The following is a 16083-nucleotide window of genomic DNA, read 5'->3' on the forward strand; positions in this document are numbered from 1 at the left end:
GCTTCAGCCACAGCCACTGCCACGTCAGCGGCTCAGGCCCATTCCCGCCGCATCTCCGCCGTATTTCCGGGTCCAACCCCACTTCTCCAGACGGCCCCGGTAGCGACAGCGTCGCTACTCCCCCCACTCCTTCTTTCCCTCCCCCATCCACCTCCCCTAGCCAGGACTCGGTCCAGGCCTGCCCCACCTCCAGTCGTTCCGACGACTGCTCCCTCCCTCCCCCCTCTCCCCCCTCCCCTTTCCATTCCGGGAGCCACGTCTGTACAGCACGCCTCAACTCACGAAGCGTCAGCTCGAAGAGTCACCTCACTAGCTCCCCATCTCTCTTATGAGTTAGCGAGCACCTGGTCTCAGTCGGCGCCGATAGCGACAGCGTCGCTACTCCCCCTAACCCTCTTTCCTTCCCCGTCCCACTTCCCGCGACCCTGTCCCAGGTTGCTCCCCTTCCGGTCGCGTCAGCGACCGCTCCCTCCCTCCCCCCTTTTCTCCCTTCCCATCTCTTCCCCGGCTCCGCGCTAGACCAGCCCGCAGCAGCGGGTCATCAGCACTCAGCGAGTGCTTCGGACCACGACGTCCCGTTCCGGCAGCAAAACTATTCTTTAGCCACAGCACAGGCCCTGCCACCGCCTCCTCACGCTGCAGCATTCGAACCACCACCCGTCACAGCGTCCACCAGGAACCTCATCTTGTCAGGTGCAGACGTAGACCTTTCTACCATTCTTCCCTCCCTTCCTATTCCCTCTCATAACCGGGATCTAGTTTGCGGCGAACTGGTTTTTCTCTAAAAAATTCTGGCCCAGCATCAAAAACCCTGTCATTTCCCGAGTTCACCGTAGCTTTTACCAACTACACAGAAGTCGTCTGTTTCGTGTTCTCCAGTCGACGCAAATGACTAAGCTAAATGACTACCTGGACATCATCGCCGGCCTAGCCGTATCCTACGGTGGAGCTCATTTTCATACGTAGGCTACCACCGGCTGTTTTCAGCAAAATGCGCTGCCAGAGTCGGCCTCTGGAACTAAAACCCCTACTGGGGCGCGCTCGATATGGCGCTCCATAACCGCGTTTTCCTAGGACTTAAGCCATCTTGTCCCCTCTGCAATAGCCCCAGTCACGGCGCGGTCGAGTGTCCACTAGTCAACTCATTCCCCAGGGCCGCCCTTTCATCTCGCATCTCCTAAACTGCGCTCAGCAACCCCATCTCTCGAAGACGTCGTATCTCTAGATGCCCAGTGTCTGGCCGATATCAAACTCTGGAGGATGTTTTAGACGAATGGAATGGTCTGTGCATGTTCTACGACGACTGCCAATCATCTCCAGAAGAGCTCCAGTTGTACACCGACGCAGCCCCCTCAACAGGCTTCGGAGGCTTTTTCAAAGGGCGCTGGTTTGCATCCCCGTGGCCACTAGAGTTCAGAGAGCTAACAACTGGAAACGAATCGTCAGCCGTGTTCGAACTCTACCCCATAGCCATCACGGCCCTACCTGGGGGAATGAGTGGACCTCCAAGAGTGTGATAATCCACAGCGACAACGAAGCCGTAGTGCACGTCATTAATAACTCGAGCTCAAAATCGCCTGCGCTTTCCCCTCTTATTAGGCGTCTAATCTGGATAGCAGCCAGCTACCAGCTTATTATAAGAGCCGCGCACGTCCCCGGTTGCCACAATGAAATTGCTGACTCTCTCTCTCGTCTTAAATTCCAGAGATTCAGAAGCTCGGCTCCAGAGGCGGACCCGTACCCTACTCCACTCCCCAGCTTTTCGGAGACCATCTTCCCATAAACCACCCCCTCAGCTATCTTCAGCCCATCACGGCCGACCTAGCCCTTCAAGCCCTCGCACCCAGGACCATGCAGTCCTACTGGACTGCTTGGTCGTGCTTCAAACAGTTCCACGCAAAGCACTCACTACCATTTCCCAGTTTCGATGCAGTCACCATATCATCATTATCACCTACGCCCACACTTCACTCGGGATCAAAGTTTCTTCCATTAGAGTCTACCTAGCTGGCATTCATTTCTTCTACAAACGCCCCCACGGCTCCGAATGCACCTTCTCCGACACCAGGATAGGCTTGTTAATTAAAGGTATCCGTAGGCAACATCCAGTCCCCCAAGACTCCCGCCTTCCCATTACCTCAAGCATTCTCGCCACCCTTCGCAAAGGGTCATGTCACCGCATTCCGATTCCACCATCTCCGTTATGTTTCTACTGGCCTTTTTGGGCTGCTGAGATGTAGCGAGTTTACATGCCCTTCGTCTCTCTTCATTCCCGATGTCCACCCGTGCATCGCAGATCTAGAGCAGCTAGACCAAGACACCATTCGATTTACCATCAAACAGAGTAAAACCGATCAGTCCCGAAAAGGACACTCCATATCCATTTAACTCCGCCTCAGATCTTCAGCCTTTCCAATACCTATCTCACTACATCTCATATCGGTCAGCTCAAGCTTCGTCTACTAGCCCGCCCTTCGTGTCAGACGAAGGGCTACCCATCACTCGCCACAGATTCCAGCCACTCTTAAAAACCATTCTAGTCAAATCTGGTTTTCCCGCGGATCGCTACTCCGCACACTCCTTCAGGATAGGAGCTGCCACAACAGCTGCGCTCAACGGCTTATCGGAGCAACAAATTAAAATACTGGGCCGTTGGTCCTCGGATGCCTACCAGTCTTACATCCGCTCCAATCTAGCGGATTTACGACTCACTCAGCAAGCACTTATGTAGTTGGTAGCGGCCTTTCTCTGTGATCCTTTGGGGTGCAAGCGGTCATCGCTCTATCGCGATGTCCGCTCCAGGCACTCCAGGACCACGGACAGCTACCTTGCCAAACACGCACTTCTCCCATACATTCTAGTCTAGCTGAAGCAATCATATAGAAGGGCGAACTAGTGAAATGATGTTTTATAAACAAAGTTCGGGTGGAGCCTTCGGGATGATTGACAGCAATTAACTCACCCACTGCCGCCGCAGGGTAGGCCTATTTAAGCCGACCTCCTTTTCCATACGTCACACGCTCCGACGTTCGCGAAATCATCCCCCCTCCTCCCCCTACTCCTCCATTTCACCAATTGCCCTGTTACTCATCCTCCTTACACAGGGGGGTGCAAGCGGTCATCGCTCTATCGCGATGTCCGCTCCAGGCACTCCAGGACCACGGACAGCTACCTTGCCAAACACGCACTTCTCCCATACATTCTAGTCTAGCTGAAGCAATCATATAGAAGGGCGAACTAGTGAACGCCATATTAGGTTAAAATGTGTGAAATGGCAAAGTGAAACATTTTCTTGCCTCTCTTTCTCCCTCCCTCTTAAACACGTTCCTGTTCCATACTTTATAGGCTAGTAGGCTAACAACAGTAAGTAGGCCTGGCTAACTGCCAGCAATCAGCATAGAAAAGTATCTTATTTCACATGTTAGGCTTATGTATAATATGATATAGCATTGACGGTCCTAAACCCTTCTAAAACCAATTGCGCTGTCGCGCTTGTCAAAATTATCAACACATTAATCCCCCCTTATAGCTGATATTTCCAAAGCCTCAACTAGATGCTTGTACAATAATGGACGGCCAGAATTTGACCGCATTCAGAAAATTGAATGCCAAATAACCCTTGAAAATATCCAAGTCAATGTAAGTAGCTGAGACAATGGTAGTGGTTTTGAGAAGGCAATTTTCTTTCCATATATTCCTCCAAATATGTGCAGTTTATAACCTTACATTTCCCTAGGTGACTGGTTCTTTGGATGCAGTGGAAACGGAGCAGCTAGCAAGCAGTACACAGATCCTGACGTCCAGGCCAGAACGGCTGACGGCCTCAAACATTACGTCTGCAGCACAAATTGTAAACACCATCCTGTCCGACAGTGTCAACATAACAGAGGTAGGCCTACTTCATGCAACAGGGTTGTCTGTATTGTCATGCATCCATATTTTTGACTTTTTCAGACTTTTGGTTGAGTAGCGGAAATCTGATCTGGGCCAAATCTGTAAAACAGTGAAAGAAACTGCACTGCTTGCAGTTAGAATGTTTAAGTGGAAACCTCTATCTAGTGCAGATCTGGCCCACAGTCATATCTGTTACCGTATGTGAACTAGACGGAGTGAGCACATCCGGAATCACACTTCCGGTGTGATGCGTATGACGCACTTCCTGCGATGCTGTCGCCCGTCACTGAAATATCTAACCCCTACTGCTACTGTATGTGAGGTACAGACGGAGCTGAAGGATCTGCACAGGAAAAACTGCTTGTCTAATAAAATCTAACCTAGTGTTATAAATCTTATATCAAGATCAACAAATCTAGTTGGTATTGTTTTCAGTATAAAGAGACTAGCGCTTTCTCGTAAAATCATTTGACTTAATTTAAGAAGAGTTTGACTTATTTTAAGACGTAAGATTAAATTTCGTAAGATTAATAACACTTGGTTAGATTTAATTGTGGGAAAGATGTGGACCTTCAAATGCCCTGGAAATCAGGTTCACTGACTGGATCATGGTCACAGAGATACAACTCTATAGAATAGTCTACAGTCTTAAAGTAACACGCCAACGTTTTTGGAAAAATTTGCTTATGATTTTTTTTTTTTTTTTTTTAATTACCCCAGAGTTAAATAGGAGGATTCAGTGGGCTATAGGTTAACTGGTGTAGCCCACTTCCAGTGAACAGTATCACACTGGGTTATTGCATGCACAGAAGAGAAGGGTATGTGCCCTCTTATCTAACTCTGGGGTAGACAGCAAATAATCTAATTTCCCAAAAAGTTGGCATGTTCCTTTAAAGGGGCCATATTATGCAAAACTCAGTTTTGTATTTTTAAACTATGTGCTTTTGTACTTCCATTTGGCTCTCTGATGCTTCTACAAACACTCCAAGTGCGTCAAGGTTTTTGTAGGTTAGTTGAGAGATGATGATGTCAGAAACCATGTGCTTCTGTTATCGTTGACTATTGACTAGTAACTTGACTATTAGGCTACTATGGAAATTCAAATAGAACCGGCAATGGCATTTGTCACACAATCTTTATTATTCCTGCATAACAAATTGCATTTTATCACTGGCAGTTGAAGGCTTTCTGGTGGAGAATCTCCATTGCCGTGTCACCGACTCATATTCCCTGGCTATTCACCATGCTGCCCATTGACGTTAACATGGAATCAATTATTTATAGATATTAGAAAGCTAAATACAGCGTTGGGCTCCATAACGTACGTAAATGGCGCCGCCATATTGGTGGGGGCAACAATAACTGGAGGGCAATGGAGAAACATGTGACTCTGACTGGAAATCAGACAGGTGTCTCTGATTGCCGGCAAGTGTTGCCCATAGACAGTAAGGTGATTGCCCCAAGCAATATGGCGGCCACCTTCACGTATGTCACCTAATAGAACTCGATGGACAATGCTTTCTAATATCTATGGAATCAATTCCGGAGTGGGGCTTGGCCAACAACAGCTCAGAAACCGCCTATTCTGAAAGGGACTGAAACTGGCGAGAATGGAGCTGCTGATAATGTGTAATCTGAGCGTAATTTTGCGCAAACAGCTTCAGGGACATGTTTTGTGCAAGCCATAAGTCTATTTTGACTTGAAAAAGAAAAAGAAGTATAATATGGGACCTTTAACATCCTTTACACAGTATCATCTTCGTGTACACTTGCACGGAATAGTGTTCTAGCTTGCAATCTCATGGTATAGTGAAATGTCAGCAGAACTGCTGGAGAATGCCTTGACAACTTCTTGAAAAATATTTGTTTTTTTTCTCAGATATACTCGAGCTCAATTGCAAAAGTCTTCCACAGTGTTTCTATTCAAAGCAATTTTCAATGTGAGCACAATGGCAGAATCCTAACGGAAAATGTGCTTTACATCTCTGCATGTCTGTACAGGGGACAGCTGTGGCTGCTGTGACAACAATTAGTTACTAACTGCTGATCCTCAACAATTTCCTAATGAAAGCAATGCATTTGGAGGGTGAGATACTGCTGAACTTATGTCTAATGTGTTAATAAAGGAACACGCCAACATTTTGGGAAATTAGCTTATTCAACATCTACCCCAGAATTAGATAAGATGATGCACACCCTTCTGGGCTCTGTGTGTGCAGTAACTGTCTGAATTCTGAAGCACCCACCAGCATAGCTTAGCATAGCTCATTGATGTGGGTAGTTCCAACTAGCCTATCTCCCAAAAGTGACAAAAGAACTCAAACATTGTTCTATTTAACTGTGGTCACTATACTTACAATGTGTACATATTACTGTGTACTACATTCTCATTCTGGCGAAGCACTAATAGTGCAGCTTTCCAAGTGCTGTGTGTAAATCCCTCAGCCCAAGAAGTAGTGCTTTTCCTGAATGAGAACTAAATTGTCTATTTGTAGCCTATAGGTTGTAACTATACAAGTCACACTAAATGTTGGAATTCTTATATCACTATTGGGTGCTATAGGCTAGTTGGAACTGCCCACCTCAATAACCCATGCTAAGCTATGCTAATGGTGGGTGCTTCAGGCTGAGTTACTGCACACACAGAGACAAGAAGCATCATCTTATCTAACACTAGTGAAGATGGTGAATAGGCTAATTTACCAAAATCTTGGTGTGTTCCTTTAGTCAGGTTTTACAGATGATCAGCAATGTAATCAAATTCATGATCAAACACATAAATTAAAAATCCTTAAAACCTTAAATAGGCTACACCTGTGTGTATGTGTGTATACAAGATACAATAAATATTACAGTTATTGTAGCACAATAAAGGTTGTTGCTGCACCATCTCAGATTTTGTTCAAACCGTGTCTACTGTATATCATCAATGCAATGGGTCCTAAAACCAAGGCCTGTGAAATATTTCTGTGCAAATCTTCTGTCTTCATATCTTTTTCAGACCTTGAAATTCTTTCATTTTTACAGCTTGAAAAACACATGCCATGTTTAGGTATTAATATCTTGATAAATATTTTCCCTAGCTTCTTCAAATTGACTAGGGAAGACAAACACATAATATGTATGCATGTGTAAACAATTTAAAGTCTTTACTAAATATCTCCTGACTTTCAAAAGGGCCCTAGATTTCAGAAAAAAATGCATCGAGTGTGATATTGAAGTTATTAAAAAACTTTTTTTTTTAGTTTTTTTTTAGTCACTATTTCTTCTTCAAATACATCCGTTTATTAATGTTTCCCAAGTCACAACAAATGACCATGACAATAAAAAGGATAAAACAAGGTATTTTCAAGCAACTGAAATGGTATGTGGGGTAGATAGTAGGACCATACAGATCTAAATGGAAATAACTAAGTATATGGATATTTAGATATTTAGTGTGTGAAGTACCAATATTGTTCCACGCCCTATTCAAAGATTAAATGCATGTTGTTACAGGTGTTTTTGGGAACACCAAAATAAACATTTACAACATTTTTGTGCCCCTCAGGTGAAGTACAGCATAGCATTTTGCTCCAGTTACATGAAAATTACACAAAAATACAAAGACGTCTAGAGAACATACTGATCGTTGACAGGTGTGTCACAATAAAGTAGTTTTGAGACCCTCAATATCACTTTTTTTAATGTTTTTTTCTGAAACTAGGGACTTCTATAAAACCAATGAGACTGTGGTTGAATCTTACTGAGAACATGTTTGTCTTCCATTCTACAAAGTGTGGTCAGGCTAGGAATACAGTAGTACTTTTTAAGATACAGTATGAAGGTCCAAACATGGCCTCCAAGATAAGGTCTTTTAGAAAGTGTAAACAATCAAGGGCAAAAAGACTATAAGAACAATAGAATTGAACAAAAATATTTTACAGGTTTTAGTTATGGAACATAAACATTGTTTAGACAAACTTTGAGGAAAATCTGAGTCAGTGCTGCAACCGTTTTCCTGGATTTTGTCTGATTTGACACGGCATGATCCTTATCCATTTGTCCACAGAATGTTGTCTTCAACAATGATAACTTGTTGTCCTTGTCATGAACTCTCTCTCTCTGCCTGGTAACACACGCTGATTGAAGTCTGACCTCCACCTGTTCCTGCTCTGCTCTGCTCTGCCTCACCCTCGTTACCTACCAGCTGCACTGCATTCACCACTCATCATGCCCTGTATATAAAGCCTTGCTTTTCAGTCCACACTTGTCAGATCGTCTGCAACCAGCACCAGTTACCTGCCTGTTTTGGAAAACGCCGCTGACTCTTTGCCTGTGATCCCGGACCCGCTCGACTACTTCTGTGTTCTCCAGCCCCGGTAATCTTGACCTGCCTTCCGTCCCTCTTCTACGAATACCGCCTAGTCCTTGACTGTACTGCTGCTTCGTTTCAATTGCTGTTGTGTGTGTGTTTCCCCCAGGACTTCCCGGATCATCCAGCTCCTGCCATCGCTGTTCGGCTACTGGGGGAACACACACACACACGCAGACTCTTGGAACTCCTGTACCCCCCCCGGAACCCCTGAAACCCCCTTAACCCCCAACCCTTAAATAAACTTTTGAACGTGACGCTTTTGTGGTCCTCGTCCTGTTTGGTGTCTGACAGTCCTCTTTATTACATTATGAGATTATTTTAAAATGTATGCTAAAAATCATATGTATTGTGTGTGTGTTTCACTTTCCCCAGGCTTACACAAAACTTGGAAACATTTTCAGCAAATCCAAATAATAATTTCTCATTGGTGGTTCAGCCCAGACTGGTAGTTCAGGCTACTCAGGTACCAACTGCCCAGACAGCAGGCATCCAGTTTAGTGCACTCTCTGGTGAGTGATACTGTATCTCTTACAAGCCATGTATCATGATCTTTGGTGAGTGATATGGTTATGGTTATGGCTATGGCTATAGTATTTGCCATGTAGTGCACTTTATACAGTTAAGAACAAAATGATTCATATCCCTGGCAAATATTGATTTAAAGTTGATTTTCTCTTGACTGATATGTTTGTTCTGACTGAAAATGACACTGTCACGTGACAAAAGGTTGCAAGACAATGTGAGAGAAACATGGAATCAAAAAATAAGTGTTCATCTTTTTTTAAAATTGAGAGAGACCTGCCCCAATAGGCGGCATTGGACCATTAAACCACACAATGATCCAAATCAAATAATTGTTCCTGACTCAAAACCCGGATTGCTCTTAAAAAGGTACAGTTTAGCATCATTGTGGAGACATGAAGAGGCTTGGTAGGTATTATAAGAACCATTTTGAGAGCTGTGAATGCAAATAAAGATGTTTCTATTGATTATTTAAGTATATATACTCTTTTGATCCCTGCATTTATCCCAATCCGCGAATTAGTAAAAAACGCACACAGTTTACACACAGTGAGGTGAAGCACACACTAATCCCGGCACAGTGAGCTGCCTGCATCAACAGCGGCGCTCGGGGAGAAGTGAGGGGTTAGGTGCCTTGCTCAAGGGCACTTCAGCCGTGCCTACTGGTCGGGGTTCGAACCGGCAACCCTCTGGTTACAGGTCCGAAGTGCTAACCAGTAGGCCACGGCTGCCCCTAATTTAAAAAAGGTATGAATAATTTTGGACATGCCATTTTTCATAAAAATGTTTAAAAAAGATGAAAACGCTTCTTTTTTGATTCCATGTTTCTTCCACATTGTCTTGCAACCTTTTGCCATGTGACAGTGTAATTTTTAGTCAGAACATATTGGTCAACATTAAATCAATATTTGCCAGGGGTATGAATAATTTTGTTCTTAACTATTACTACTATATATATAATTGTTATTATTATTTTGTAAATAATGTTGAAAAAGCCTACAATAAGCATACAGTAATAGAAATAATAACAATGTACCTTATTATGACCGCCGCGCAGCGAAGCGGCGGTCATATAGGTTTAGTCAGATTTTTTTTTTTTTTTTTCTTTTTTTTTTTTTTTTTCTTTTTCGCATGCCCAAATTTCCGTCAATGATTCCCGGGACACTGAAAGACCGGGGTACACGAAACTTGGTGGGCATGTAACCCCACATGGATAGCATGGAACCATCGTTTTTCGTTTTGATCTGTAGCCCCCCCGCTGGACTGGACCCCCCGAAAGGAGGGTAGGGCAGACACAGTTTTCTGTGAATATCTCGAAAACCGTAGGGTTTAGGAGGACCTTTTTTTTTTTGTATGTTGATCTCAAGGGGCCATGTCAACCCATTCCATAACCACTCATTTCATGTATAGCGCCACCTAGTTAAACACAAAAAAGTAAAAATGAGGTGTTGTAATTGAAGGTATCTGTGACCTAACATAGTCAAAACTGCATGAAATTGGAAGTGTAGGATCATTATGAGACCCTCTGTATGCATGCCAAGTTTTGTGGAATTTCGTTCATGGGGGGCCACACAATAAATTAATTTATGTTACTATACACCAACTGGCCTGTAGGTGGCCGGAGACAGTTTTCTGTGAATATCTCGAGAACCGTAGGGCCTAGGAGGTCCACCTTTTTTATGTATGTTGGTCTTAAGGGGGCATGTTAACCCATCCCATTACCACTTATTTCATGTATAGCGCCACCAAGTTAAAAATTAAAAAGCTAAAAATTTGGTGTTTTCATCACAATATCTCTGGCTGACAAGGTCAAAACTGCACAAAATTAAAAGTGTAGGATCATTATGACACCCTCCGAATGCATGACAAGTTTTGTGTACTTTCGTTCATGGGGGGCCTTACAATAAAATAATTTATGTGTACATTTAGTGACGTACACCAACAAGGATTCCCGGGACACTGAAAGACCGGGGTACACAAAACTTGGTGGGCATGTACCCCCACATGGATAGCATGGAACCGTCATTTTTCGTTTTGATCTGTAGCCCCCCCGCTGGACTGGACCCCCCGAAAGGAGGGTAGGGCAGACACAGTTCTCTGTGAATATCTTGAGAACTGTAGGGCCTAGGATGACCAATTTTTTCCGTATGTTTGCCTCCAGGGGTCATGTTAACCCATTCCATGTGCACACATGTGCATAAACAGATACACACGCATACACATACATTTACAGTAATCATACGTATGACACATACTCACACAGTAGACATATGTACGCATGCATGCACATGCATAAACACACATACGCAGGCAAACACACAAGCACGCACATACACACACACACACACACACCCACACACATAAACATAAACTTGTACATGCACACACACATGCACACAATTCAAGAATTTTTCCCGTCATCTACTTCCTGAATTTTTGGTCATTGATACCCGGGACACCGAACCACCGGGGTACATGAAATTTGGTGGGTATGTAGCCCCACTAGACTTTTACGCAAAAATTTCATTTCGTCCCCATCCCCCCGGTAAAAAATGAAAATGCAATATTATTCTGCTTTAATCGCCCCTATCTTCAGTTAAGATGTTCAGAACTGCACCAAATTTTATGTGTATGATTGACCTGGCATTCTCTGGGGGTATGCCAAGTTTCGTAGAATTTCATCCATGGGGGGGTCTAAAAAAATTAGGTTATGTGTACATTTAGTGACTGTACACTCATTGGCCTGTAAATGGCGGTGCACACATGTACACATGCACACACACAGGCACCCACATACTATCGGTATTAGAACGGCCGATACATAATTACAAATTCAGTAGGATTAAAAGAAAGCCAAAATAAATATTCATCATCATCATCATGGCTGCATTTTCAGTATTGGCGATAAGTAGTCGTTTGTCCACTAGATGGCGCATCGTTGCAGTGAGACGTAATTTTGTTGGAAGTTAAAAGTGGGTTGGAAGAACAATGGACGCTTCCTACAAGGACTGTAATTTACCGAAGCGAACATCTAATAAGGATAGGACGATGTTCACATGAAGTGTAATTCCCATTTCTTCTTAAAGCCGAAATAAATCTGAGGATGTTTATCGGACATGCTTGGTTTTTACTGCAGGTACGTTAATCTTGTAATATCAATAAGGACCTAGGTAATGTTACCGTTAGCGTTGGTTGAGTGATGGAGGCCCATTTGATTGATTGCATTTGTAGAAAACTATAAATGCGGTTATACCAAGCAAATTGATAGCAGCACTGTTTGTATCTTTCGACTGTCATTTATTGCATGTGCTACAAAATCATTCTGTGCAATGGAAGATTTACCAACGTTACACCGGTCTGATACAGTTTTGCCTATACATGCGTGAGACTGAGACGCCTGTTTATTTTGTTTTAAGTGCGTGCAGGGTGTGAGAGGGGAATCGATGTGCTTTGATTACAGCTTGGCAGTTGTCGTCTGTGAAATTAAAAAGCACGTGTGTGTGAAGTATCCAAACAATGACACCTTCATTTCATTATGGCTGCTTTAGCAAAACACCTTAAGCTACTGTGTAGTGGGTCCCATTTAGAAGTGGCTACTTCATTCGCGCTTTCCTTGACTAATGGAGCTGCGTGAATGTTATTACAACATTCGCCACGATATGGCAGTTTAAGTCCGCTTGATACTGTAAGGCGTAAGCCATTGGTTTCCAAAGGAGATTTTATTTGTGTTGCCAGCATAGCCTATTGACAATTTATGTTGTCAATAGGCCTACCTTATAATCCTACCTGTAGCTTAGGGAAGCTAACAGCTTTCTATTAGGATCTAGTTTGTTAGTTACCGTTTTGTCATAACTCCCTGATGCATTTTTGCATTTAGAATAGCCAGAGCGTGTATATCTCAATCGGAAAATTAAACAATATCGGCTGCCTATGGACTAGGCTGGGTGAACCCAGCCTGATCTGCCCGCTATTTATTTTTTGATTTCTTAAAAGATTGAGCTTGGTCTGATGAAAGCCAGACTAGCCATGGACCTCAGTTACACAATGCAAGGGAACATGAATCAGCCTATATTTGCACGAACAATAACGGACAATAGCTCTTCAACTTTGGCCCGTTAAAATGTGTATGAACTGTCTAGCGACGCATTTCATCAAGGCCCATTTGGACATGTCAGTTATTTGCACCACTGGTTAGATGTAAAACAGCATTTCGTTTCAGACGACTGTTACTTAATTTGTGCATTAACAATAACGTTTCAGACTACTGTTACTTAATTTGTGCATTGACAATAAAGTATTACATGAACTAAAGATGACTAAAATCTTATGTAGAAGAAGAAACATCCATCCATCCAAAAATGACCTTTGTTTTTGATAGCTGTTGAAAACGGCATGGAACTGACAGAGATGTTTTTGTTTATAAATACATAATAAATAAAATAAATAAATAAATAAATAAATAAATAACATTATGCTGATACCTTTTGCTTTTCCCAAATACAATGTAGCCTACAGGTGTAAGTGACCTTTCATCAATCCAGTTGCAATGGATGAACTGTGATGAACTGCCCTACTTGTGATTGCTTAGAGATGTTAAAGGTTTTATAACAATGCTACATCTTCTTTGGCTATTCTACAATCTATTCACCTTTTCAGCACCAGTAGGCTACTTTCTGTGCAGCCGCACACACACACTCAGGCATGCCAAACAAGCATACACAAAAGTTTCAAGAGTGGGGGATGGAGTAAAATATGGAGACAAATTGAAGTGTGATTTATTTTCGCGGAACGGATGTCCAGGACTGAGCGGCGGTCATATTTTGTACCGCTATGCGGTACATCTAGTCTATTATAGGCCTAGACAGATCTCTCATTTATCAGATTGCACTGTCCATATACAGAGAAAAGGTGGATAGATGGTTTTTCCCTTCGCTTTGCATTTATGTACTTAATTACTTTACTTTACACTATGAGACATTTATTTTACTTAATCAATGTAACTCTATAATGTTACCAATATATTTGTTTAGCTGATATTGTTAATGCATATAAATCATAAATTCAAAACTCATATTCCATGTGTATGGTTAGTTTGGCTTTAGGAACTGTGAAACATTCCAAAAATTTTAGGTGTGACCTATCTCTTCAATGATATGAAACCTTTTCTAAACAATAGGCACATCAAATAACTTTACAACTAGCAGAATACAACTCAAGACCAACATGTCAGAAATTTCAGATACTGAAATTCCCTCTGATGTCCAGATTTTCATCAGACTTCCAGGTCTGTACTCATGATTTCATGCTGACAATGTTTACATGATCTGGTCAGTGTTGTCTGTGCTGCATTCAAATTCATGAGTCAAATGTACTTTATTGACATGACAGAATGGCTCTTGTATGGAGCTTGGGTGGTGTCATTGCAAGATCAGTGTTTCCCATACATTGACCTATTTGTGGCGGCCCACCACAATATCAACATTGACCACCACACAATGATTTTCCAGGTTGTACTTAATTGTGCTTAAATCTGGTTAGTATCATAACCACGCTGCGCTAATTTGTTAAAAACTGTTGCATTCAAGTTAATTCTGCAAACCTGCTACCACCACAAATAGAATTCAATTCTGTGGGAAACACTGAAGATATTTTTGTATATCGACAGAATGTGTGCTCATTTTAGTAAAATATGCTCTCATTATGACCGCCGCGCAGCGAAGCGGCGGTCATATAGGTTTAGTCAGATTTTTTTTTTTTTTTTTTTTTTTTTTTTCTTTTTCGCATGCCCAAATTTCCGTCAATGAGTCCCGGGACACTGAAAGACCGGGGTACACGAAACTTGGTGGGCATGTAACCCCACATGGATAGCATGGAACCATCGTTTTTCGTTTTGATCTGTAGCCCCCCCGCTGGACTGGACCCCCCGAAATGAGGGTAGGGCAGACACAGTTTTCTGTGAATATCTCGAAAACCGTAGGGTTTAGGAGGACCATTTTTTTTTTGTATGTTGATCTCAAGGGGCCATGTCAACCCATTCCATAACCACTCATTTCATGTATAGCGCCACCTAGTTAAACACAAAAAAGTAAAAATGAGGTGTTGTAATTGAAGGTAACTGTGACCTAACATAGTCAAAACTGCACGAAATTGGAAGTGTAGGATCATTATGACACCCTCTGTATGCACGCCAAGTTTCGTGGAATTCCGTTCATGGGGGGCCACACAATAAATTAATTTATGTTACTATACACCAACTGGCCTGTAGGTGGCCGGAGACAGTTTTCTGTGAATATCTCGAGAACCGTAGGGCCTAGGAGGTCCACCTTTTTTATGTATGTTGGTCTTAAGGGGGCATGTCAACCCATCCCATTACCACTTATTTCATGTATAGCGCCACCTAGTTAAAAATTAAAAAGCAAAAAATTTGGTGTTTACATCTCAATATCTCTGGCTGACAAGGTCAAAACTGCACGAAATTAAAAGTGTAGGATCATTATGACACCCTCTGAATGCATGCCAAGTTTTGTGTACTTTCGTTCATGGGGGGCCTTACAATAAAATAATTTATGTGTACATTTAGTGACGTACACCAACAAGGATTCCCGGGACACTGAAAGACCGGGGTACACAAAACTTGGTGGGCATGTACCCCCACATGGATAGCATGGAACCGTCATTTTTCGTTTTCATCTGCAGCCCCCCCGCTGGACTGGACCCCCCGAAAGGAGGGTAGGGCAGACACAGTTCTCTGTGAATCTTTTATGGTATGTTGGTCTCAAGGGTCCACATCAACCTGGCTCATAATCACTCATTTGTGATTTGCCCCCCCCCCCGGTAAAAAATGAAAATCAGTAAGATTAAAAGAAAGCCAAAATAAATATTCATCATCATCATCATGGCTGCATTTTCAGTATTGGCGAGAAGTAGTCGTTTGTCCACTAGATGGCGCATCGTTGCAGTGAGACGTAATTTTGTTGGAAGTTAAAAGTGGGTTGGAAAAAACAATGGACTCTTCATACAAGGACTGTAATTTACCGCAGCGAACATCTAATAAGGATAGGACGATGTTCACATGAAGTGTAATTCCCATTTCTTCTTGAAGCCGAAATAAATCTGAGGATGTTTATCGGACATGCTTGGTTTTTACTGCAGGTACGTTAATCTTGTAATATCAATAAGGACCTAGGTAATGTTACCGTTAGCGTTGGTTGAGTGATGGAGGCATTTGATTTATTGCATTTGTAGAAAACTATACATGCGGTTATACCAAGCAAATGTATAGCAGCACTGTTTGTATCTTTCGACTGTCA

The sequence above is a fragment of the Alosa sapidissima genome, chromosome 23 (genome assembly GCF_018492685.1).
Source record: "Alosa sapidissima isolate fAloSap1 chromosome 23, fAloSap1.pri, whole genome shotgun sequence".
In the NCBI taxonomy this organism is placed as follows: Eukaryota; Metazoa; Chordata; class Actinopteri; order Clupeiformes; family Clupeidae; genus Alosa; species Alosa sapidissima.